This window comes from Topomyia yanbarensis, chromosome 1 (genome assembly GCF_030247195.1).
Source record: "Topomyia yanbarensis strain Yona2022 chromosome 1, ASM3024719v1, whole genome shotgun sequence".
Lineage (NCBI taxonomy): Eukaryota > Metazoa > Arthropoda > Insecta > Diptera > Culicidae > Topomyia > Topomyia yanbarensis.
In genome coordinates, this window is record NC_080670.1 from 56876002 (window position 1) to 56903981 (window position 27980).

At 36.7% G+C, this 27980-nt stretch overlaps 1 protein-coding gene across 18 annotated transcripts in view; it reads left to right on the forward strand.

Annotated features, from left to right (window-relative positions):
• Positions 1 to 27980, forward strand: part of LOC131677680 (C-terminal-binding protein) — a 215963-nt gene that overhangs the window by 74875 nt on the left and 113108 nt on the right. The window contains exon 1 of one of the 18 annotated variants that reach the window (XM_058957627.1): positions 12492 to 13301. The exons of 15 other annotated variants lie outside the window; for them this stretch is intronic. The gene's annotated coding sequence lies outside the window, so the exon portion shown is untranslated. Of the gene's footprint in view, positions 1 to 12491; positions 13302 to 13549; positions 13941 to 14221; positions 14243 to 27980 lie in introns of those variants that run through there. 2 more of the 18 variants (XM_058957632.1, XM_058957633.1) reach the window with 2 other exon arrangements.

Sequence of the window (27980 nt, forward strand, 5' to 3'; positions counted from 1 at the left end):
GATGTCGCGGCAAACAGGGGCCTGAGGAAGGGTTTCTGGATTTTTTTACCCCGTAACAGTTCGAAAAGAGTATCCGCAAAACTGATATACTCAGAACTATGACATTTTCTTACCTTATTTTCTTCTTGACACTTTTGGATGTGTTAGATTCGGGAACTTGACTACTTTTAGATTCTTCAAACGTAAACCAGCTGAATTTAGCTGACTTTCGAATATTTCGATGCTGAATGTATGTTCCAGTGTTGGAATACTATTTGTGAATTTGAGAATGAGCATGAGCATGATGACCGCAGCGAAATTTTACACGGAATCAACGAGTGGGACCTGGGATTAGCTATCCATCCTCAATGTGCACGTTTCAAGAGTTTTATACTTTGAAATGCCAATAACGGCGCCGACCACGTCCTAACAGTCATCGGGGAAGGGAAGGAATGTTAGTGTAACAAACGTTGCTATGGAGACCTCTGCATCACGTTCACGTTCGCCACGGAAAGGAGCGTTTGTAGGATGGGGTAAAGAGTTACACAAATCTGGATTCAACTTGATGAGTGATAGAATCTATGCAACTCTTAGTAGTGCTATCATGTGTTTATTGCTCTGGGCAGCCGGCTGCCCAGAATATATGATAGATTTTTCGTTTATTGAATTAATTTTGAAATGCTCGTAAAAAGCCCCTCTCGCAGGTTGATGGGATTGACGGTATTGTAAACATCATCAAGCCACAATAGACCTTCGCTCTTTTTAGTTTTTATTTGCACCAAGTTCTACTCCTAGAGGTTAATTAGTTCTCATGTTAATAATCCACCAAACGTTATGACTACTGAGGATTTGATTTATATAAGAAGCCCGCTTCAAGATGTTGATTACAATACACCTCGATAGTGGTGTGACGAGGAGGCCGAGAGGGCTGATATGAGCCTTTTATCTGTTCTATACCTTTCCTCTATTTACCAGCTCATAACCAACAATCAACCAGTAACAACTAGATAATTGAGAAAGGATGTGCTATGTGTGGTGATTGGCTATTCAAGTATTAGTAGTGTTTGAAGTACTAATGTATGTCTCATGTGATGATCATAACTTCAGCTGTATCTTGTACCTATCTAATCTATTACGTCTCTCATATATTGTCTTTTATTTCTTCTTTTCGAGTCCTATACTGCCATTCTACACCCGTCTTCAGCTGGGTCAACAAAGATGGTGATAGTGAACGTCTTAACACTCACACATTCTCAAACGCGGTCTCAGCGGGAACCTACAAAAATGCCATCGTGCACGCGATTACGACTCGGTCACGTCCGAAAGTCTATCCTTGATCCTAGAAGCCTAGGTCCATGCCTTCAGCTGGACCAATTAAGAAAATACGCCCATACCTATTAGACAACACGTCTCATGGCGACATGACTGGGAACCCTATCGATATAAACTCTCTGCCAGAATTCTAACCGGGCACTGAAAATTTGATATCAGACTCACGGTTCGCGAGACGATTCAAGAACACACGTTACAAAATCACGTCAGCGCACAAACGTTAGAGCCCCTCGCGATTTTCCAAGCAACCTACGAACTCGCAAACATGATTACACCCCGATGATAAGGTGAAAATCTCAGCACTCATAAACTTACCAACACGATCTCAAGCGTCAACCTACAAACTCCCGCGCTCGCGCCATCATGAATCGGGATCGTCCGGAAGTCTCTATCCTCAGTACAAACAATCAGTTAATGCACACTCTATTTCAAAAGAATATTGGTAGCCGACACTGTACTTAGAAAATTGTCTACGCGCCATATGTTATTAGTGATAACGGTACAAGCCAACAGATGTTTTCCTGAGAAGCCGGTCGACGCAAATCTAAACAACAGCCACTGAAGCCACTGCAGAGGAACACCGCAGTCAGTTGGAGTAAGAACGTTAAGATTGTAAGACGTAGTATAGTATAAGTGTGTAGTATAAGTTTTTTTAAAATTGAAATAAATTAGTAATTTTTTTAACTGGCGCCCGAATAGGGACCAGTAGTGAGTAAAAGTGAAAAAAGTGAAAGTGACTTGTGAGAAAGATCACGGATCTTTTTTCACACTCTTCCCATCGCATAAGCAGCCGCACGGAGAGGACGCCCAAGTAGACAACAGCATCAAAAAGGAACACGTCGCCGTGCTGAGAAGAAGAGTTTCTCTACTGGTGCCACGATCGGATACTCCGGAAAAGGATTAGTATCCAAAATTAATAGAGCCAACCGTTAGAGGATTTGGAAAAAGTATCCTGTCAGAGGGATGCTGAGTAAAATACTGTAAGTAATAGAATTAACAAATTAATTTAAGAAAGTGAAAAAAAAATAAATATAACAATTAATTAAGTGAAATAAAGTGATTTTTTTTGTGAAAACAAAAATAGTGTAAATTGAATAATTTGGATTAATTTAGTTTTTTTCTTAAACTCAAATACTGGACGACCTAATAGATCAGCTTGCACAGTTACAGTTGAATCAGGAAAACATGGCAGAACAACAACAAATTATAAATTTAATTAATCGCGTTAACGCAATTGAGGCAACTTTAGCACCTCGTGAAGAGTTGGATTATTCCGATCCATCTCTAACTTTAGTAAACGAAAATAATGTACCGGTAGACCCTTCAACTATTGAAGCAATACCAGATATTGTAAAAACTTTACCTGATTTTTTTGGAGATCCCAACGAATTGAGTTGTTGGATCTCTGATGCTGAAAGTTTAATAAATTTATATAAACCAAATGCTAACTCAACTATCAATCAGAAAAATAAATTTTACGTTGTTTGTAAAGCTATTAGAAGGAAAATAAAAGGCGAAGCAAATAACGCACTTGTGGCTTCAAATGTAAATACCAATTTTTTATTAATTAAAAATACATTACAAACTTACTATGGCGAAAAACGTGATCTAACAACTTTGGATCATCAACTTATGACATGTATACAAAAAGGTCAACCTCTTGACATTTATTATGATCAAATTAATAAATTACTCTCATTAATTGCTAATCATATAAAAACTGATAGCAGATTCTCTCACCCAGAGGCTATGCAAGCAATGATTAGTAATTATAATGATAAAGCAATTGATGCTTTTATGAGAGGTTTGGATGGGGAACTTTTGGGCCAATTTTTGAAAAATTTCAGGCCTACATCTTTAGCACAAGCATATGCATATTGCTTATCTTTTCAAAACATAGAATATAGGAAAACGATGACAAAGTCAAAAATCCCTGATTCTTTAAAACCACCATTACCCCCAAAATATCTGTTTCCTCAAGTAAAACCACAACCACCTATTAATTATCAAAATTATTATTTTCCACAGAGACAAAATAATTTTCAGCAATATCATCAAACAAGAACACCACCAAGACCACAAGTAATACCACCAATGTTGCCACCAAGGATGCCGCCAATGATGTTACCACGTCAACCAATGCAGCAATATCAGTACCAAAAACCTCCTAATCTTAACCAACAGAATGGCCCGTTTTCTAATCCTTTTATGAGAAAAGCTGACAAACCAGTTCCTATGGAAGTAGACCCTTCTATAAGAACCCATCAAGTGAATTATGCAAATAAACCCCCCGTGCCATTTAAACGGCCAAGAAATTTCAACATAGAATCAAATCCACAAATTAATGAAGATATAGATGCGAACCAATACTTTGATCAACTTTCGTATCTAGCTTCAGAAGATTACGCAGAAGGTACATCGTTTGATCGATACCTACAAGAAACGGATTACCAAGATAGAGATTTACCTACAACAGAAAATTTTGAAGATCAAGCTGAACTAAATTTTTTAGAATGAATTCGTCATTACCATATTTTCTATATTATGGTAATCGACAGGAACCGTTGAGAATATTAATTGATACTGGCTCAAATAAGAATTTTATACATCCAAAATATGCAATAATTTCACATGAAGTTAACCCACCATTTTATGTCTCTTCAGTAGGAGGCGATATTAAAATTGAAAAATATTCACAAGCTAAATTTTTTAAACCATTTTCAGATGTAAATGTAAAATTATTTCATTTAAAAAATTTAAAAACATTCGACGCTATAATTGGGCATGACACTTTAAAAGAAATTAAAGCTGTCATAGATACTTCAAATGAAAAACTTTTTATTGACAAAAAGTTTTCGATTCCTTTATTACAGCACAAATTGGAAGAAATAAATAAAATAACCATTCGTGATAATCACTTATCGAAAATTGAAAAGGAAAGTGTTTATAATATATTAGGAAAATATCAAGACTTGTTTCAACCTCCTGACGAAAAATTAACATATACTTCTAAAGTTACTGCTGAAATACGAACCACTGATGAAAACCCAGTTTACTCAAAAACATATCCTTATCCACAGGTTTTTAAAGAAGAAGTTTGTCAACAAATCGACAAAATGCTGAGTGACGGAATCATACGACCATCACGTTCTCCATATAATTCACCAGTATGGATTGTTCCAAAAAAAGATGACGCTTCAGGAAAAAAGAAATTCAGATTAGTGATCGATTATAGAAAAATTAACCAAAAAACTATTAGTGATCGTTATCCAATACCAGAAACGTCCACAATTTTAGCGAATTTAGGTAAAATGAAATATTTTACTACCATTGATTTGACATCTGGTTTTCACCAAATTCCAATGAATGAGAAAGATATTGAAAAAACAGCATTTTCGGTTAATAATGGAAAATATGAATTTGTACGTTTACCGTTTGGGCTTAAAAATGCACCAGCAATTTTTCAGCGTGTAATGGATGATGTTTTACACGAACATATTGGTAAAATTTGTTATGTTTACATAGATGATATATTGATTTTCGGAGAAACTTTAGAAGAACATTTGAAAAATTTAGAAATCATACTTGAAACAATACGAAAGGCTAATTTCAAAATACAACCTGACAAATCTGAATGGTTGAAAACTGAAGTTGAATTTTTAGGATTTATAGTATCAAAAGATGGTTTGAAACCAAATCCAAAAAAAATTGAAAGTATTCAAAAATACCCAGAACCAACCAATTTGAGAGAACTTCGTGCGTTTTTAGGATTATCTGGATATTATAGACGCTTCGTGAAAAATTATGCTAAAATTGCCAAACCTTTAACAAAATTTTTGAAAGGTGAAAATGGTCATCGTCAAATCCTTAAGAATGAGTCGAAAAATCATAAAATCACTTTGGATGACGAAGGTCGAAAAAGTTTCAAATTATTAAAAGATATTCTTTCTTCAAATGATGTTTTATCATTTCCAGATTTTAGTAAACCTTTTTTATTAACAACTGATGCTTCCAACAAAGCAATTGGAGCAGTATTATCTCAAGAATTTCATGATGGAGAAAGACCTATAACTTTTATTTCTAAAACACTTTCAAGTACGGAAGAAAATTATGCAACGAATGAAAAAGAAATGCTTGCAATAGTTTGGGCATTGCAATCCTTGAGAAATTTTATTTATGGTCACAAAATTAAAATTTTTACTGATCATCAACCATTAACTTTCACAATTTCACCAAAAAATAATAATGCTAAACTTAAAAGATGGAAAGCTTTTATTGAAGAGCATGACCACGAAATTCATTACAAACCAGGAAAGGCAAACATGGTAGCAGATGCTTTGTCACGAATTCAAATTAACTCAATGACGGCCACCCAACATTCAGCGGAAGATGATGACAGTTCCTATATTCCTTCAACAGAAGCTCCAGTAAATGTTTTTAAAAATCAATTAATTTTCAAAATTGGTAAAAATTCAAGTTACGGTTTAGTAATTCCTTTTGATAATTATAAAAGACACATATTCATTGAAAAAAGATTTTCGAAAGAATTCCTAAAGGAAAAACTAAAAGAGTATTTTAATCCAGGAGTATTAAATGGGATTTATACAGATGAACCAATAATGGGAGTAATTCAAGAAGTTTACCGAGAAACGTTTAATCCTAGACAAATAAGAGCTAGATTTTCACAAATCAAAGTACAAGATTTAAATAATGAAGAAAGGCAATTAGAAGAAATTAAAAAAATTCATCAGTTTGCGCATAGAAATTCTCAAGAAAATTCAAATCAATTATTGAAAAATTTTTACTTTCCAAAAATGAGGAAAATTGTTAGTCAATTCGTAAAAAATTGTGAAACTTGTAAAACAGAAAAGTATGAGCGTAATCCCCAAGAATTTATACCATTCAAAACACCTATTCCAACGTATCCTGGAGAAATAATTCATATTGATATTTTTGTATATGATCAAAATAATTTGTTTTTAACTTCAATTGATAAATTTTCCAAATATTTAAAATTCAAACCAATTGAATCAAAATCACTTCTAGACATTGAAGAAGCTCTGTTAAATATTGTACATGAATGGAATATTCCAAAAATGATAGTATTAGATAACGAAAGTTCGTTTAGTTCAAATGTAATTGAACAAAGATTGAGAAATTTAGGTATAGAAATTTATAAAACTCCGATTCATAGATCCGAAACAAACGGTCAAATAGAAAGAAGTCATTCAACATTGAGAGAAATTTCACGATGTATTAAAAAAGAATCACCACAAATTACTATTCCAGAATTAATGAGAAGTACAGTTTATAAATACAACAATACAATCCATTCATTTATAAAAAACACTCCACATAATGTGTATATTGGAGAAAATGACAAAAAATTAAATGCAGATCAAAGAGCATTACGAAAAATTAAGAGCCACGAAAAAATTATCCAAATATATCAAAAAAAGAATGACAACATCCAAAATAAAGATTACCCTGTATTTGATCAAGGAACGTATGCTTTCGAGAAAACCAATGAAATTTCAAAAAGAAAAAGTAAATTCAAAAAGATCAAAATTAAAGAAAATCATGATACATTTGTAATCGATTCTAATAATCGAAAAATTCATAAAGTAAATTTGAGAAAAAATCTTCCATAATATATTTTTGTGTTTCTCTTATTTTCAGATTCGCAGTATGTGTAATTATATTAACAGTCGAAGCAAGGATACAGATACATGACTTAAATCGAAATCCTTTGGTAATAATACCATTAGGAAAAGCGAAAATTAAATTAGGATATGTAAGAATTATTCAACCCATAAATTTTTTTGAAATAGGAACAACAATTATCAAATTTGAAAAAATCATTGAAAACAATGTTTATAATCATCAATTGTATACATTATTACAAAATAAGTACTTACTATTGACTCATACATATTATAAATTGGTTCCTCACACACATCGCCAAAAGAGATGGGACAGCGTTGGAAAAGTACTGAAATGGGTAGCTGGAACTCCTGATGCAGAAGATTTGAAAACAATCAACAACACCATGAATGACCTCATCGAAAGTAACAATCAACAAGTATTAATCAACCAGGCGATTAATTCCAGAATGCAGCATTTAAATAAAATGGCGAATGATCTATTACAATTGGATTTTAAATCAAAAGAACAACAAGTCGTTGAGATGAATTTACTGCAGATAATTTTGAATATAGATGCAACACAACATCAAATCGAAATACTTGAAGATGCTGTACTCCTTGCCAAACATGGAATTCCCAGTAGTCGAATTTTATCAATTAAAGATTTCTTAAAGATTAAGACATTTTTGATCGAACAAAACATCCCAGTCACTTCATTTGAAAATATGCTGACAAAAGCTACAGCACAAGTTGCTATGAATACAACTCATGTGATCTATATGCTAAAAATTCCACAGTTATCAAACGAAACATATGATTATGAATATATAGATGCCTTAATTCACAATCAAAAAAGAATTTCCCTTCAATCAAATTATATTCTCGTCAATAAGTCACAAGTATATGAAATACAAAAACAATGTTCGCAAGATTTAGATTACTTCTTGTGCGATCCTGATCTGTTAAAAATAACAAGTCAATGTGTCAATAATTTGATACAACTACAGCATGCTAATTGTACTTACGAAAAGGTTTATGCAAACGGAATGGTGAAAAGAATCAATGATGCAACAATTCTTCTGAATAATATAAATACAACGTTACAAGCAAATTGTAGCAATCATACCCAAGTTTTGGAAGGATCGTACCTAATACAATTTGATGAATGCGTTCTACATTTGGAAGACAATTATTACTCAAATGCTATTATTGAGACACCACAAAAAGAATTCAGACTAACAACAGGATTAATAGTAAACGAGAATGATATTGTCGATATTCCATCTCCTGAGTATTTGGGAAATCTTACTTTAAAGCATAGATCTATGTTACAACACATTTATCTTCAAAATAAGTCACTTCAATGGAGATTCAATCTCTTCAGCACGATAAGTGTTTCCACTATTACACTAATGATAATAGCAATTGGAATATATATGATAATTCAATTGAAAACTGGAAGTACAGATATTAAGATTAATGTACAAAATGAAGAAATATCTCCTACAGCACCTCCAGAAATCATTGTTCATTCAATTCCTGAAAAGAATTCGTATCCAGATATCTCAACTGAGAGATTCATTGAAATACAACAATATTTGAATATGCCCACACAAGAACGTTCTTCGAGACTTTGAGGACAAAGTCTTTTGAAGAAGGGAGAAGTTAATGCACACTCTATTTCAAAAGAATATTGGTAGCCGACACTGTACTTAGAAAATTGTCTACGCGCCATATGTTATTAGTGATAACGGTACAAGCCAACAGATGTTTTCCTGAGAAGCCGGTCGACGCAAATCTAAACAACAGCCACTGAAGCCACTGCAGAGGAACACCGCAGTCAGTTGGAGTAAGAACGTTAAGATTGTAAGACGTAGTATAGTATAAGTGTGTAGTATAAGTTTTTTTAAAATTGAAATAAATTAGTAATTTTTTTAACTAATCTAGGTCCTTGTTAATTAATAAAAAAAAAATAATAAAATTGAAAAATAACTCCCATATCCACTAGACAAAACGTTTCCATGGCGACATGACCGGAAACTCTAGTGATATGGGGTAACTCTCTCTCTCTGTCAGAATGTGATCCGTACACCGAAAACTAAAGATCAGAATGACGGTCCGCGAATATATGAAGCGCCGCAGGGTTTCAAAATCGAATTTATACACGCGAAGTCACATACACGCGAGCACACGCGACAAACACGTCAACATATGAACGCTTAAGTCCTTCGCGATCATCTACGCACACCTATGCCCGAGATCGCGTAAACTTGATAACACTCCGGCAATTGTGTGAACGTTTTAGTACTTACGACGTTACAAACGCGGTCTCAAACGCGAACCCGCAAACGCGCGCGATCATGAATCGGTCACGTCCGGAAATCTTTAGCCTTCATTCTAGCAATTTAGGTCCATACATTCAGTTGGACCAATAAAAAAAATAAAGCTCATATCCACTAGACCACGCGTTCTACGGCGACATGATTGGGAATTCTAATGATATGTAAGAACCCACTTTCTTCTGGAATCTGAACCGTACACCAAAAATCAAATATTAAGTATCAGATTCACGGTCCGCGCGCGATCATTCTAGAACACACGCGAATATGCGAAAGGCACACGGTTATAAAATAGAATTTATACACGCGAAGTTCATACACGTTAGCACACGCGACATACAAACGCGCACGCGACATACAAACGCACACGCGATCGAGCACGTTAACGTACAAATGTTCGAGCCCTTCGCGATGATACACGCGATCGCGAGTCCCTACGCCCGCACATACCTGAACCGTACAATGAATATCACATTCAGAATCACGGCCCGCTACAATTGGCCTAATGCAGTGTTTTTTGGGCGACATTGCCTGTCTCGTCTGCAAATTGTAGTATGTGATTCTGACGGGGAGCCCTTCCGAGAACCTAGCTCTACAGCTCCAGTAGGACAACTCTCGAAAAAAAAAAGAAATTTGAAATGCTCGTAAAAAGCAACTTTAGCTCCGGACAGCCGACAGTCGGGAGTGTTGCGTATATTTAATCAAGCGGTGAAATATTTTATTATACCTTGTTCCTTCATTCCGGTGAAACACGGCGTTCCAAAACAATATAATATAATGAAAAGCGATTACGTGTCTCGGGAAACTTGTCGATATACCTATGATATTATTTATTGTGTATTTATTGTGTATACATTATACATTTGGTACGAGACAATTGATTCTGATATTCGCGTGCGTTGTTGTGCTATCTGAGGCACTTTTTAAACGATATAAAACAAGTCCTACCGAAATACCTCAAACGACTAACTTTGTACGTCGGATATGCAACCGATGACATGTGCGCGGTTTCATTTTACGCTAATTACAAGAAAAAGAAGTCATCATGCACTCAGACAAGACCATGCGTATTCCCCACGTACATTAAACACCAAGTGGATTAGTTTCCTAGTTGGTCAAATAAACACTAAACAAACAAATTAGTTTAAATATTTGAAATAAAGCTCATATAGATTTTTTTGAATGCGAGAAATGTGTTTTCGGCAATGTCAGGGATCCGCTCCGTAAAAATAGTTCAACCACATTTTTAGTTTCAGATTGCCATTACTACAACGTGACAAACACATTAACATGCAAATGCTCGAGCCCTTCACGATCATCCATGCAACCTATTCTCGCATTCTCGCAAATATGATACCATCCCGGTGATACGGTGAACGTCTCAGAACTTTCAAGCGTGAACCTACAAACTCGCGTGATCACAAATCGGACACTTCCGGAAGTCTCTATCCTCGGTACCAGAAGTCTAGGTAGTCTTCAATAGGATCAATTAAAAAGGCTGTAATACCCACTGGATAATACGTTCCATGGCGACATGACTGGGAACTCTAGTGCTATGGGGTCTAGACGGGGAATGCCCGTCAGAATCTGAACCGTATACCGAAAACTAAATATCAGAATAACGGTCCGCGTGACCATCAAACGCGCTTGAATATGTGAATGGCCACAGGGTTACAAAATTGAATTCATACACACTAAGTCATATACACGTGCGCACATTCGGAAAACACGTCAACATACGAACGCTTAAGCTCTTTGCGATCATCCATGCACGCCTACGTCCGAGATCACGCGAACTTGATAGTACCCCGGCAATAAGGTGAACGTTTTAGTAGTTACTAAGTTACAAACGTAGTCTCAAATGCGAACCTACAAACGTATCCTACCAGCTAAGATCCATATATTCAGTTGGACCAATCAAAAAATACAGCTCATATCAACTACACAAACCGTTCCATGGCGGCGTGATAGGGAACTCCAGTGATATGAAAGAACACACTTTCTTCTTGCATCTGAACCGTACACCGAAAATTAAGTGTCAGATTTACGGTCCACATGAATTCATCGAAGAACACACGTAAATATGCTAATGGACACACGATTATAAAATAGAATTTATACACGCGAAGTTACGTACACGTTAGCATACGCGACATACAAACGCACACGCGATCGAACACGTTAGCGTACAAATGCTCCATCCCTTCACGATGATGCACGCGATCGCGAGGTTCCTACGCCCGCACTTGTCTGAACCGTACAATGAATATAACATTCGGAATCACGGCCCGCTACAATTGGCCTTAAGCAGTGTTTTAGTGGGTGACATTTCCCGTCTCGTTTGCAATTAGTGATTCTGACGGGGAGTACTTCGTAGTTCTACAGCTTCAGAAGGACAACTCTCGAAAAATCAGAAACGCCGAGCCGTGATTTCCTCCCTGTATTCTATCGTTAATCGCGATTCGGCGCCTTTTGGACTTCGTACGCTTTTTGTCTTACATAAAAGGTTAGCTAAAATGCAGTTTTTTACCACTTTTCCCTGAACTGTTTTGGCCACGGTACGTATGCAAAATTTGTTTTTTCGAGTCCATTTTCGCAACGGTTGCAAATTTGCTAGTGGAACTTGCCCCAATGTAATCAATACACATTGAACTGATTTCGCCTAAAATTTGAATAGAATATACCTAATGGAAAAAAAAGTTACAGCAATTTGATCCCGCACACCATTTACTAATTCAGCGGTCGTTTTTACGTTTGTCTCTAAAATCTTTGCATCTTAGATAGATATACTAATAGTAATTATATAAAATGTTTGACAGCGACACTGTAGTAATTAATAAAAAATCAAATAGAGATACAGATTAGACCTATGGACAAAAGACTTGGAATGCACTTTTTGTAGCATGACCATAGCCAAAAAAATCTTGGACCCGAATTGAATGAATAAAAAACAAAATATCTCCTGGTTCGTAACATATTCCGATTACTTGCATAATTTTTAATTTGCAAACGTGAACCTATGGAAATACTCTCGGATCTGGCATCGCTGGCAGCCAGACAGATCTCTCCCTATCTCATGCACAATGGCTCTCCCTCTCGAATCTAATCAGAGAACCTTGTTTGAAGTCAACCACGAGGAAAAGGGAGAACGAAAGAGCGCGCGCATCGGTTGTACAGCAGTTGTCGTCGTTCAATTTTCAGTTAGCCTTTGTTTCCCGACCGGGTGAGACACACATCATCGAGATTGTCGAACGCCGCGCGTGTGAAATCGTCTCCCACAGGCCGAAGTGAACCCGTGATTGAGTAGTTGAGCGAGTGAATGTGCGTTTTTGTGTGCGTGTATGTGTGTCTTTGCGATCCGGTCTGCACCCTACACCCCGTGCGTTGTATCTCGCTCGCGACCGTCACGACCTATCCGACCGAGTCATTGAAGTTGAAAACCGCGCTGTGAAATCCGCACCACCCGTGTTTGCCTTTTTTTCGCGGGCTCAGGTTTTACTGGTTCAGCGGCCACCACCCCGCCTTCGTTGTCGTCGTCGTTCCCTTGTGCCGGTTTGGTCACTGCTGCTGCCGCCGCCTGCCTGTGTCACAATCGAGGAAGGTAAACCGGACCGTGGAACGGGCAACGGCAAGCAAACAACCATCGCATTGACGGAGCACGCAGTGTTTTTGCGCGGAGGGGAAGAACAGTCATTCTGGAAAACGCGCGCATAGCGTTTACAGTGTTGAAGATACATACACGTGGAAGAAGCAAACCGAAGAAAGTACGGGAGTGCAGGAGTGGCAGTGAAGAGTGGAGTGTGTTCGTAAAGTGAGTGTGTCCGCTAAGGGCGAGAGGCGCAAGAATTACAGGCAAATAAAAGGTCGCAATAATAATAACAACAACAGCAGCAAGCGTAGAGAAGGCAATTGTAATATAAAGTAAGAGCAGCACCTTCTACTAGTGACAGCAGCAGCTAACAACAGCAATATCAACAACAACAACAGCAAAAAGGCGAAGAAGCGAGTATGTGTTCTGTTATTACTTTATACTACCTCTTGTGATGCATGTGCAAAAACAACGTTCGATTATCTCTGTGTTGTCGTCTCTGGTTGTTTTCCGCTCTTGCGTCTTGGCTACCCTTGTCTGGCGTTCCCCCCGGCCCAGGGCGTTCGAGTATGTGGCGGCGTTCAATCTTCCGTCGTGCTTTGTTTTTTAGGCGACCTCGCCTCGGTTCTCGGTGCTGTTGTCGTCGTCGCGTATTGCTGATAGATTCGCTGTCGGTCGCGGCGATCACCCCCGCGCCACTGTGCCGTGGTTTGAATTCCATGTAGGTACTTGTATGTACATAGTTCAGTTATCTGTTTTGCTGAAATCCCAAATATGGAAGTGTGGTGTACGTACTGTCTGACGACGTATGCGCGGGGCGGATTATGGCGGATGTTTCGATGCAGCAGAACAGTGCGAACGGTGCGAAGTGCTGCATAATCAGCTTGTGATTGTGTTTGTGCGGTTGCTCGATAAACCGAATGCCAGTCTAGATTTGTGGCAAGGCCGCTGGACGCGCATTTATTGGCACGGTAATCCGGATTTCGTGCAGGATTCATCATTTCATGGTTTTGGATGGCTGGGCGTGCTTTTGGATTTTGGGGAGCAAACGGTCAGGTGATCGATTTTCACAGTGTAAAATACGTGTCTAGTCGCTAGTCGCAATGTAGGTTATGGTTGATATCACAAAAACGCTGCATGTTTTTGGAGAAATAAAAATTTAAGTGAGTGGTATAACTATATACCTCAGCTCCATCGCGTATATTCGTTTTCTTCTGTCAGGAGCTTTTTTATTACCAATGATACCATGCTTGCTTACCGAGTTTATTACGCTCATTATGTGGAAAAAATCGACTCATCATTTCAGACCAATAATGCATCGCTCCGTCATGGGCGCGCATAAATCGGATCACCACAAGGTAACAACAAACAACACATTTTCACGAATCCAAACATAATTTTAACCGGTTTGGCCCTTGCCATCGACCATCGGGATGGTGCCGGCGGACAGACAACTGGACTGGGTGATAGCAGCAGTGGTACCACCCGAAGGCACATGGAATGGAAGTCAGTAAAAGTTCGCTGGTGCAAGCATTTTCGCTCCCTTTGCTCCGCACGTCGAACAGCAACGTCAGCAAATCAAAGCTACATAGCCAAAGTGGTCTTCGCGCTTCGGCACTGTGGTGGTGGGCAGGGAATAGCCTGGCATGGGAAAAGGGTACTAGTATAATAAAATAAAATAAGAAAAACTGCATGATTCGGCAACATTTTTATCATGTCAGCTCACCGGGAAATGCTCGTCAGCAGTTACTTGGCCTCCGTCCGCAACGGTCCACAGTGGCCGGAGGCTGGCCAAAACCTCAAAAATTTATTTTTGAAATATTGATATTTTATATTTTTCCTAAATTTCTCATGTATTGAATGATATATATTCAAAATTTTATGATCATTGGATGAGAACACGATTTTTAACACGAGTTTAAACGTACCAAAGTCCGGATTTTTTAATGATTTTCATTTCCGAAACCACCATTGCTCTGTTCACTTCAAATGCATGTTGCTCTTTTGATTTTGGTCCGATTTTAGCACAACTAGTTTCATTGTGTAGAGGAAGGAAAGAACTTTGTTAATGAGTAAAATACATTTAGCAAATTTGCTTGGAACTATGACTTTTTAGTTTAAATATGTTTAAGGTGGTCAGATCCAATTTATTTTTTTTAGTAATGTATTCTGTACGAATTTCGGAATCATTTCGGAACGGTCACATAGTATACATTCTATGTGAAATTACCTCTACTTTTCGAATATCATGGTCTCGTTCTGCGCCTAGGTGCGCAAAAAGGTTTAAGGCGATTTTGAAGCTTTGTTGCTGATATGGAGACGCATGGTGTTTTGTGTAAAATAGTTAGACAATCTACAGTAAACCAACACATTATACAATGGATTTAAAGTAGTGTTCTTCATTTTTTATGAGATTGCTGACATTGGTGAACAGTAACGGAAAATCTATCATGAAAACGGGATCATAGTTATAAGAAAGGTTCAATGACACTGTATGGAAAAATGCATTTAATATTTTACGACTTTTGACATCAAAAATGAGCTCAGCGCCTCAAAATTAGCTTAAATTGTGATTTTCAGCCAAATTAGGTAACATTTGAGGTTTTGTCCGACTTTCGTTTGAAGAGCCGCCACTGTGCGGTCCGTCAATTGGATGGTGGTCGGTGGCAGTGGATGGAAAATAACGAAATGCAATGCTCAATGCGACGGGGTGGGCTCCTCCTTCGCTCCGAGGAAGCGGTAAACACAATTGGGTAGATAATGTTTTTCAAAGTGAGTTCAGTGCAGTGATGGAATGGACTCTGGTATCAACGATATTGTCTTTTCGATTGAACAGTTGCTTACAGGATTAGGTTACAAGTGCGGGGTGGATTTCGGTGAATTAAAAGAAGGACATGTGACGCTTCGCTTTTACATGTTTGTTTTGTTAAACGTGCCATGTGTTCCAATTGATTCTTATTGCTATCGCCCAAGATGGCGTCGTCAATGGTCGATCCAGTCACCAGGGTTACCATAAGAGAAAGTACTTAACCAGTTTGGTTGGAAATCCAAACCACCACGGTTGACTGGTTATGACTCGTATTACGTTGCTTAATTTCCTACTTCATTAGGATTCGCTGGCTGAACAATATCGAAATCGGCGTCGAATGCGTGGAAGGAGAGGAGATAGCGCGTGAATTCGAATCATTCACGGTGATATATTTGTTTTGAAACGCAGTGGAAACTGTGGATGTATAAATCAAAAATGATTTCAACACTCGGTTTACAGTGGCTATTTTTTTTTTGTTCTTATGCTTCAATAAAACAGCGGCAGATAATCACTGTCAGTAATGCGTCTACCTGGACCCGACAATATGTGAATGTGTCTCACCGTTTGTTGTGCAAAGCAGTTGTGTTTTTATAGAGGGCGTAAGTTAATCATATGATGTACGTTTGGTATTATACCAACGGCATGTATGATTTTGGATGTGATATGCGTTTTGGCATCGTCTCATCAGAATCCGACACTAACTTAGTGACAGGATTAAGCTAGCGCCGGATTGACGCTAACTCCAAAAACGAATGCACTATTTGTGTTTCCAAACAAACCTCTTGCACTGCGTCTCTATCACGCAGGACTTGTGGTTTGCTCAGAAACACAAATAGTGTTTACGTTTTTTGAAGCTAGCGTCAATCCGGCGCTAGCATAATCCTGTCACTAAGTTAGTGTCGGATTCTGATGAGACGAAATTGAAACGTAAATTTCATATCTGATTCAACCAGTGAACGATCTGATTCAAAAGTGAATCAATTTTACCACAACGAGGAAAATATCATACAAAATAGTATTCAATTGATTAATTTGAGTATGTCTCAGGGCCGCATTTAAGTTCTTTGTTGTTTATGCTTTACATCAACCTTTTTACTAGAGTGCATCTTTTTAGCTGGCTGCATTATTTATCGAAATGCTGACCTTTCCAGTGTATCGCTCCCAATAATTGGCATTATCTCTGATATGTACAGATTTCTCGGAGCGCATAGCTTTGTAATGTGTGATATGCATTCCTCTACCAGTAATATTGTAGATACTGGCAAATATGACCCCAACGGTCCACCCCTAGTCAATTCCTAGCCCCATCAAGAGTGTTTTCCAAATTTGAACCAAATCGAACTGGTTTGATTTGTCCCAAATTTGAAACAGATGCTCTTGGCGGGACTTAGAATCGGTCCAGAGGAGAAGGTATATTTTTATTGTGAAGTAATGGAAAATAAAAAAAATTGTAACGTGACAGATCAAAAAACCGAAAGTTTTTTTGGACCACACTGACATTCAACTTTTATTATTTTGAAAAATGGTTTTCACTATTGTGTGGTTGCCGGAAGCCGCTATCTTGGTTTTCGAAATGGCATCAATCACCAATTGCTGTCTTCTGCTGATCACCCGATTTACAATGACATGGTTTTCACCGTTTTGTAGCAACAGGAACCCGCTATCTTTCAAAATTGCATCAATAATCAATTTCGGTCTTCTACTCACTACTCGCTTTCCAATGGCATGGTGGTTTTCTCTGTTACTGTGGTTATCGGAAGCCGCCATCTTGGTTTTCAAAATTGCGTCAAAAATCAATTGCTGTCTTCTACTGACCATCCGGTTTACAATGACACCATTATTGCTGATTGTTTGGGATTGGCGTCAAATGTCCTTATTTTATTCCACCCGGAACCGTTTCCAGAATGGCAACACCGAGGTTGAGAAGGAGCGTATGATTTGAAAAACCTTCCATTTAGTATAAATTTTTGCATTCACGTTCTCTCGGAACAGTTTTCCAGTGGATAACATTGGTCCATTCATGTCCATTGTGAAGGATCAATGGAAAATAGTCATAGGTAGACAAAGTCAAAAAAACTACTCACATGTATGATTTCTGCACATGGATGTCGGATCTACCCCACGGGGATTCCGAATAATTGCGGAACCGGTCAACTGATTCTAACGCTAATAGAGACACAGAAACTGGACAAAATTCCAGACCTTTTAAAATCTGTTTCATACAGATCGGCCAAAAATTGAAATGAGAGCAAAACTGAAATAAAATTTTCGGAAAGACCTGGTACTATAAAAATTAAATAATTTACTTATACAGTATGCTTCTAAATTTTATATGAATTTTTAATGTTCATGAAAAATTGTCTTTCAAAATGCAACCGTTTTCAAGTTATTTTACTTTTTTTTCAACAAAATGCTGAATGAAATTACGGCCTTTTTGCCTTTCTCATATAGAAAGGTTATGCAATCACTCTAAACCGTCAACCTAAATCCTAATTTTTTTTTTGACTGACAAGGTTTCTGGATTTTTAACAGAGGCGTAGTTGAGGGTTTTCGGAGAGGGGTTAACCCCCCCCCCCTCTACTGTTCACTCCCCTCCCTTTAAAATACCCTTATACTATTCCCAAGAGCACTACCCCATCCAGCCAATATGTTTTTCAAAATAAACATGTAATTTCCTGTAATTACTCAGGTCCCGGATCATGGATGTTTTGTGTACGACTGTGCTGATATCCATTCTTTTAAAAAAATACAAAAGTTTAACGTGACAGATTTTGGTTGTAACGTGACAGATCATTGAGAATGCTTCATAAAACCAAGCAAAAATTTTCTTCAGAATAACGATATCCCAATCTCTTCCTAGTTTTCCATGCTTGGAACTGTGTTCACGCAATATTGGGGCCAACAGAACAGATTTTGTCAAAATTGTAGGACAACCTCAAAGCTTACTGCGAAAACCAAGTTCAATTCGAGTAAATCCTTTTTTGAGTATATTTTTCTTATCTTAAAGATCCGAAATATGCAAAAATAAAAATTTTTATTGCTTAAATTATTTTGCACTGTCAGACCCCCTTAAGAAGAAATTTAAACTAAATAATCAGAAAGGGTTATGAGGCTATATCTAGGCACTAAAGAAGAATATGTTAAGAGTTTCGGTTTATTAAAAAGAAAGAAAAATGTGAATTTGTCAGTGCTCTCGTTTTAGCAGCCTAAAATTGCCTGCCAAATCATGTGTTTTCGAGTCCGAGCTACTCACGATAAACCTGAACTGGTGAACATTTAAGTGTTTGAATTATTCGAAATATTTATTTATATCTAAAATATTTATATCCGTTCATAAATTCATGAAAAAAGATCACGATTTCGTGAACAGAACGATTTACAATAACCGTGATCAAGCTCCTGAAATTATGAATAATGAACCTCGCCTTCATGAAACTATTTGTGTTTCCAAAAAGCTAGTTAGCCTCGAATATATATATATATATATATATATATATATATATATATATATATATATATATATATATATATATATATATATATATATATATATATATATATATATATATATATATATATATATATATATATATATATATATATATATATATATATATATATATATATATATATATATATATATATATATATATATATATATATATATATATATATATATATATATATATATATATATATATATATATATATATATATATATATATATATATATATATATATATATATATATATATATATATATATATATATATATATATATATATATATATATATATATATATATATATATATATATATATATATATATATATATATATATATATATATATATATATATATATATATATATATATATATATATATATATATATATATATATATATATATATATATATATATATATATATATATATATATATATATATGTAGGGTGATGAGCCTATTTTCGCCATGTTTCTCGCCCTACCCGATTGAAGCCGTTGGTTAAAGCAGCGTCTGCCATCAACGTATTTCGTCAAATGGTAGCGCCATAATAGGGGCACTCTATTTGAGTTTTCGTTACGCTCAACACGAGAATTTCACTTTGTTCAGCGCATTTGTGTTATTATCTTGGTTCTTAACAACGAAGCAAAGTTGTTGATGCCAATTTGTACGCCTTCCATTGATTGTAGGCCGAATAAATAATGAATTAGTGAGACACCCTCATTAGTATGGTGAAAATAGGCACTTTACCCTACATGGCATTACACTTGGATGTTTGGTTGAGTTACTGGAGTGGTTCCCTGGACATATTTAGTTTTTGTTATGATTTTGGTTCATGATTTGGAAATTCACAGCCAACAGTAAAAGTCTGTTCATGATTACAGGAGCTTATTCGCGATTTTCGTAATTTTTATTCATGTTCTCGTGATGTTTTAGTCACGAGTATAGTGATTTGTGTTCATGATTTCAGTATCTTAGCCACGATTTCTGATATTTTTGTGATGAGTTGTTAGTAGATTTTGTTTGTTACACTAACATTTCTTCTCTTCCCTTATGGCTGAAAGGACGTGGCCGACGCCATTATTGGCATTTTTTCAAAGTATCGAACTCTCGAAAAGTGCACATTAAGGATGGATAGGTACTCCTAGGCTTTATTCTTTGATTCACTGTGCAATTTCGCTTGTTCTGGTCAATCACGGAGTAACAACTACGAGTTTTACGGTTATCATGCTCATGAGTAGTGTGATTTATGTTCATGTTTTAAGGATCGTAAGCACGATTTTTATATTTTCTTTGTCACAAATAGTGTGAATTATGTATATTATTTTATTATCTTAGTCGCGTATTTCGTAGTTTATATGCAGGTTGTCGTGATATTTTATTCTTGAGCTTGAGCTTCAATTTGACACATGGAGTGATGTGATTCGTGTCCATCATGGACATGCATCACATCAGTCCATGTGTCAAATCAGCAGTTTTATCATGACATTCGTCATTTCAGTTTACCTTATCGCGATATGATATTTTAATTGGTATCCGATTTTTTTTACAGCGAGTAACATGTCAATATTAACTGGATCATAAAAGTGTGACTGATTCGCGGTAATAAATAAATCTTGTTCTGTTATTTATTAAGGTTGCACAGAGAATGCGTAAAATTCGCAAACGAAAAAAGCAGTTTTTTTCCACACCGTATGTCAGATCTTCATAAAAATCAATCAGCGTATGTAGAATGTTGTTACTATACTGCTGATTGATTTTTATGAAAATCTGACATACGGTGTGGAAAAAAACTGCTTTTTTCGTTTGCGAATTTTACGCATTCTCTGTGCAACCTTAAGCTCTTATCAAATGAATGTCGATGTTCTATGTCCTAATAGTTTCCTTGTATCTACTGCTCGTATCTACTAGTGGTCGCTAGCAGCTGGACATATGACATTTCAAATAGTGCATGGAACAGAAATGATTTCACGAATAATACACCAAATTTTGTGAAATAGTTTACATGAAAATATCATGGCCATATTGCATGAATTTAAAAATGGTTAGGGATATCTTCTGAATATTACAAACTAATTGTTGTATACTGAGAATCATAAAATAATTCACGAATCCATGAATAGTATTCATGATTTTAATAACTCACGAGCACGTATGGTCTTTCGTAACTATTGCACTAGGCATGATGCAAAATAGTTTATGATGGATTAGTTCACGAGTACATAAATAGTATTTTGTGGATTCGTGAAGTGTTTCACGAGCACGAATGGTAAATCGTGGTTATTGTACTTGGCATCATGAACCAGTTCACAAATACATGAATAATATTTGATGATTTTGTGAACTAATTCATGAGTATTAATATTGAATTGAATATTATGAATTAGCTTTCGAGAATTGAATGGAATTATGAATAAAATTTCGAGTTTCGTGAAATAGTTTACGAGACAATATCCAGAATGATTGACTTTGTAAACTAAACCTGAATCTATGCATTATATCATGAGTCAACCTTTGGTTTTATGAATAATGTTTCATACAGTTGTGAACTAGTTCACGTACAGTACAGCGCTACTGAAGGCCAAATGACCAAAACACATGATTATTGTTCATGATGCTTTTTTCGTAACGAAAATACGTAATTGTTCCTGAATTCATGGTACTTTATTCACGATTTTGGGGACATTTTTTTCTGTGTGTACTTGCAATAATAGGAAGAGATTTTTCTCTACCCAAACACACGGAATCGGCACGACCGGCGAACACTAGCTGCAGCGGCTGCACTGAGGTGTGAGGATCGATATAACTTCTCAAAAATTCCTCTGAATAACGTTTAAAGTGCATAGATTTATCGTCGCTTTTTGTTAGCTTTGGTTTTACCACCAGAACTTGTCACCAATTGGTATTGGTCATTTATTTCACTCTGGGTAACCATTCGTGGGCTTTCAACGAAGGGTTAATATTAGCCAAATTTCAGGAAAAGATTACAACCCCGCATATAAACGATCGAGTGTCTATAAAAGTCAAAACTTTCAAATACGTATCTTGTTTGGCAGGCAATTTGTATTTGAGAACTGAACAATTAATTTGGATTCCGGTTTTGGAGTTAAGACCCATTAACTATCACTTATTGATTGTTGAGGGTATCTTAAAGAAGTATGCTACGCCTGTGAATAAAGAGTAGGAATTGAAAAGTTTAATATGGATTTTTACAGTTCAACAACTGGATTGTGCACTCGTACAAAGGATGATGGGTCGCGTGCGTCCAAAAGTTACAGAATACTACCGGTTTTTCTTTTGAATGAAAAAAAACTGTTCATAAATTAATGAATTAAAATCACGATTTCGTAAAATGAACCGTTTACGAAAATCTTGGTCAAGTTCATGAAATCAAGAATAATAAACCTCGTATTCATGCAATTATTTGTGTTTTTACAACACTAGTTTACGCCAAAAATATCTGACGTTACACTCGAATGTTTCGTAGGGTTACTGAATATGTTTAGTTTTTTCATGATTATAGCTCATAATTTGGAAATACACTCTGTGTACTAACTATATCGACTAAGGCTAGTCACGGTTTTTTTTTATAATTTCTCTTTACGCTATCATGAAATTTGTTCATGAGGTAACCATCGGATTTCTTTGGCAGAGTAATATGGATCACATTACTCATGATTTTAGGACCTTAATCACTATCTTCGTAATTTTTCGTCGCATTATTTTATATGTTATTCATTCATTCACATTTCACTTTTATTTATGTTGTAACTACATTTAATTAGTAAGGGACTAGAAGGTGTGAAATATTTTTCCATATTTAGAGCCATAGTACTCAAGGAAGAGCAAGTAGTTGAAGGAAGGGAGTTTAGAAAAGCATGGAATAGGGTCATATGAGTAAGTTTAGAGTTTTCCGACGACCTTAACCTTTTGTCTTCTACCGCAGGAGTTAGGAAATTTTGGCACTTTTAAATGTGAATCACCTGAGTCAACGGCATTTCCGGACAAGCGTAAAGTCAATCAGTGACTCTTTGAATAATGTGACATGATGTTCCTGATTTTAGGAGCTGAGTGACGATATTCGTAATTTCTAAGTATGTACGTTATCGTGATATTTTATTCTAGAGTTTACTATATGATTTTTTACGCGGAGTAACATGATAATATGAACTAAATCATGAAGCGTATCTTGTGGTTTTGCGATCTGTTTCACGGACACTCTATGGGACTGTAATGTATTTTATTTCCGGTCATCATACTGAACCTTATCGAATGAATAGCGCTGCTCTAGGTACTAATAGTTATCTAGTGTCTATTGCTTATACCTACGACTGTCCGGTAGCATCTGACCACATTTGTATAACATTTCATGAAATATTTCACCGAACAAAATTGAATTCATGCGCAATTAAATCTAATTTGGTGAAATAGTTGACGTGAAAATCTCAAGACCATGTATAGAGCAACATAATGGTTAAAATGATTAGCGATATCTTCTAAATTTCACAAGCACGCAAGATAAATCGTGAATGATATACTATAATTCAAAAGCCAGTTCACGTATCCATGAATAATATTTTTTGATGTCGTGATTGTGTGAAGTATTTCATTAGAATGGTTACTAGTGTCTAATGTACTAGGAACCATGAACCAGTTTTCGACTAAATGAATAACATTGAGTTCTGCAAAATCATTCTCATAAAAATGTTAAAATCAAACAAAAGATTGCATCTTTTATTAACTATATCATGAAAGCGGGAAAATATTTTATGATGTTGCGTACTGTTTCACAAACACGACTGATGATTCGTTACCAATATACAATCATAAGCCGATTCACGAGGCATGAAAGTATCTACAAAAAACATTCCGAGTTTCATGAAATAGTTCGCTTAAAAATAAAGAATGTATTGATTTTGTGAAATAATTCACGATTAGGAAAACTATGATACCATATTTTTTTCGTATGCTCAATCTTGACCTCCAAAAAGGTAAGGGGTCTCAGAGGCTCGGCTAGTTACAGTTCCCTAGTTTCAATGAACTTGTAATTTGAAATACAAATGATCGAGCTTTCGATTCTTTCACTGGTTAAACGACAAAAAGAGACTTTTGATTTCATTGGGTCTTAGAAGTAATCATTCTTGGAGTCACAATTTTAGCTTGCCTTTTTGAGGGTTAAATCTATTTTTGATTCGGAATTATGGGATGTTTTACGGCGGAAGTTTTCTGGTATCTACGCAGTATTTTTTTTGTCTAGAGGTTTTAATCTGTAACCTATTCGCGGGACTACGAATCGAATCCAGGTGAGCTACGTGCAAAGCAATCGTTTTACCAACTACGCTACGCCCGTCCTATGTAATATGTTCAATGTCAGGGAATGAAAGCATCAATTTATTTTTGGTTAATTTATTCTTTTCAAACTTGAAACAAGCATCTTTGAAATGCTAAGCGCTGTTACGTGCTCTGATAATCGTTTGTTTTTACGGGATCTAACGGGAAAAACTGATCGAAGTGGTGAGTGAAGCGAAATCAATAATGGGAAAAAATTGCCACAGAGGGGAGATTCAACTCGCAATCTTCGAGATTCCGGCCCAATGAACTAATCCTTATGCTATCCCTGGGATATAATGACGTCCCCGAAAGAACATATGATTATCGTACTAGCGACGGTGATCGTACCCTGAGTGCAAAGCAAGGTCGCATCGGAAAGCAATATCATATCCCTGGGATAGCATAAGGGTTAGTGTATTGAGCCGGAGTCTCGAAGGTTGCGGGTGCGAATCACGCCTCTGGGGTAATTTTTCACATAATTGTTTTCGCTTCACTCACCATTACGATCAGTTTTCCCCGTTGGAGACCACCAAAAAAATTCTTAAATAAGGTATTGGTACTTACGTCAAAAAACCAAGTTCGTTTGTTTTATTTTGGTTTCTAGTACATCGAATATAAATTACCTAAAACTGAAGGGATTTAACCGCGATTTTTTTCTTTCTCCCTTTCCCCTTATAAAATAAACTCTGGTCAATGTTTTCACAACATTTTTCGAAGCAACACATCGAAAACGAAACTGTTCACATATATTTCCAAAGCAGCTTGCAACCGAAGCAGAAAGTCTCCAAGCGTCTAGTCAGTCCTTGGCAGCAGAAATTAACCCTGCCTGTTCCATTTGTACGGCCAACAAGCGCGCCTGCGAGTTTGCATAAAAAGTTGCATTACAAAGCATTTCCCCTCTCGCTTTCAAAGGTCACACTTGAGCTGAAAGCAAGCAAGCTGCTGTCATCGCGGCAGCAATGCGACCGAATTTCAATCAACCGGCCACTAAAAATACACCCGCAAAATTAACAACCGACAACGACCGACCGAGCTGATGGTGGCTAAGCTGTGCAGAGAGGTTGTATGCGGTGCGGTGACGGTGCATTTTAACAACACTTAGGGCACTGGGAGGAGATAAGAAGCTTGCATTTGTTTCGATTTAATGCATGGCTTTGAACGATTGAAATAATCGAGCTCCAGATAAGATACGCTAAACTCGAATGCAGCTGTTTGGGAGGCGCGCTCACCAAGCGTAGTTAGGAAGCGGTATTAGCCCAGTAAGGCAGCAAAATTGAGGTTGTGCTATAGTTAATTCTCAATTTTACAATTTCACTTGACCGTAATTTCTAACTGTGGACTCACTGGGTCGTCTATATCTAACTTGTTATATCATTGAAGATAGGCAATAGCATTCTGATACGACTCAGTATAAATATAGCTATAGAAGTGATGAAAACTTCACTTCTTATTTTGCAGCTACAAATCGCTTAAACAACTGGCTTATACCGATTATACAAATTGATTGCTAAACATTATTTTCATTTCCAATACTTCAGACAATCCTACAATTCCACGTTGAACATATGCGCGGTTAATTTATTTTTACGTAATTTGCGTATGTATAGTAGTAACCTGCATTAAAATTTAGTGTTTAAACCATGTTTTCAGTATTCGCCAAGCCAACGCCTTCGGTCAATCTTTCTAATCCGCGTATCGCAGTGAACTTTTCAAACAGTTGTCTAATTCAATAAACAAATCATCACAACAGATGTTGACAAGATCAGTATAATTATTGCAATCCAATCAGTAAATTTGGCATCATTCGTAATTGTTAAACTTACACCACCCAGCATACACCACAGCTTAATTGCGTCCTTGCTCCTCCCGCTACCGTACAGCAGCGGCGTTGATTGCGAATTAGCAATTTCACACGCGACGGCAATAGTTCATAATTTGCTCGGCTAGCCGGCGAAATATTCCAACTGGGGGCTGCGCGTCTCCGGATCGCCCGCGCCGGTGCGCGGTCTAACACAAAGTCAGAAACGCGCTAGCACTGTAATACTTGCAGAAATTGGGAGCTGAAAATTTATGATCGTTGCGACCCGTAGTTGTTTCATTTTTTACGGTTATGAACAACGATCTCGCTTTTTATAGATCTGTGCATATATTACATAAAGAGAAATTTTTAATGGGGCGTAAGCAGCAATGCGTTTACTGTTTGCTTTACCTTTCGATTATTATGACCATTATAAAACTCTAACAATTTTCTAGTACATATAGAAAGTCAATTGGTTTTGGTTATCATATTATGCAAAGACAGACTAGAGTTGAAAACGTAATGGTGAAAAATAATGGGAGTATCCATTTCAATTTATTTGTAATGTAACAAAACGAAATAAGATATGATAACTAATGAACTGCGCACTGTCACATTTTTTTTCGACACAACCCTCCTTGTTTTCTACCAAATAGAACAAACCATCGACCTCTTTCCCTCCTGGCAATGGCATCGGTTGTCACAAAAAATCACTAGCTCTGCGTGGTACATGAGTCGAAATACAGACCTCTCCTCAATGCCGCCCAACAAACCGAAAAAAAGCCGTAAACGCAATAAAACAAAAACACCGCGAAACGTCCGACGATAATGAAACACGCGCAGAATTCGAAAAATTCCCAAAATACTTGTTAAAATACAAAACGCTATTTCACATTGCAGACGCCGAAGCCAGATGACGCGCGGGTGTTCCGTGCTGAGGGGGGTGGCATTCTAAATATACCCTACCCATCCTCATCGGAGGTGAGTGCGCGACCAACAGCATCGCGGGTGTTTTTTTTTGGTTTTTCTTCTTTTTTTGTTTTTCCTTCTCAGCCACTTACTTGCACGTTAAACTTTTCCTTGCACGCTCTGCTTTGTTTGCTGCTGAGGCACTGTTCTGCACAAACGACGCAGCCGAGGGGACGCGACGAGGAACAAAGAGTTACAAATCGAGAAGTGAACAAACAGGAAAAAGTACCCATGTCCCTGCCCTTCACTTTTATTTGTTGCTCTCGTTCTCTTTCTGTTCTCTCCCTCTCTTTCTATTCTCGCTGTTTCTATACATATAGCTACTGGACGAACTATCACACGTACGTACATACAAACTGATCGCATTCGCTTGGAGGGTAGCAATACAGCACCGCATGTTGAAATATGAATGAAACTGTTTTATATCATGTTTAAATATTTAATTTTTTTTTTTTAATTTTCATTGGAATTTGACGAAACGTCAGCACAAATGTTATACCTTGTGCAAACATGGTAAAATGGAGACATGTTAAATCACAGATTCGAAGGTCCGGAAAAAATTCTTTCATTTCTCCTTCTTTAGTGAAAGAATAGAAAAATTTAAAACGTTCAATCATTTTTAGTCGATAATGTTCTTTATTGATACACAATTGTTCGCCGGATCTTTCATCTGTTGAAAGGCCAA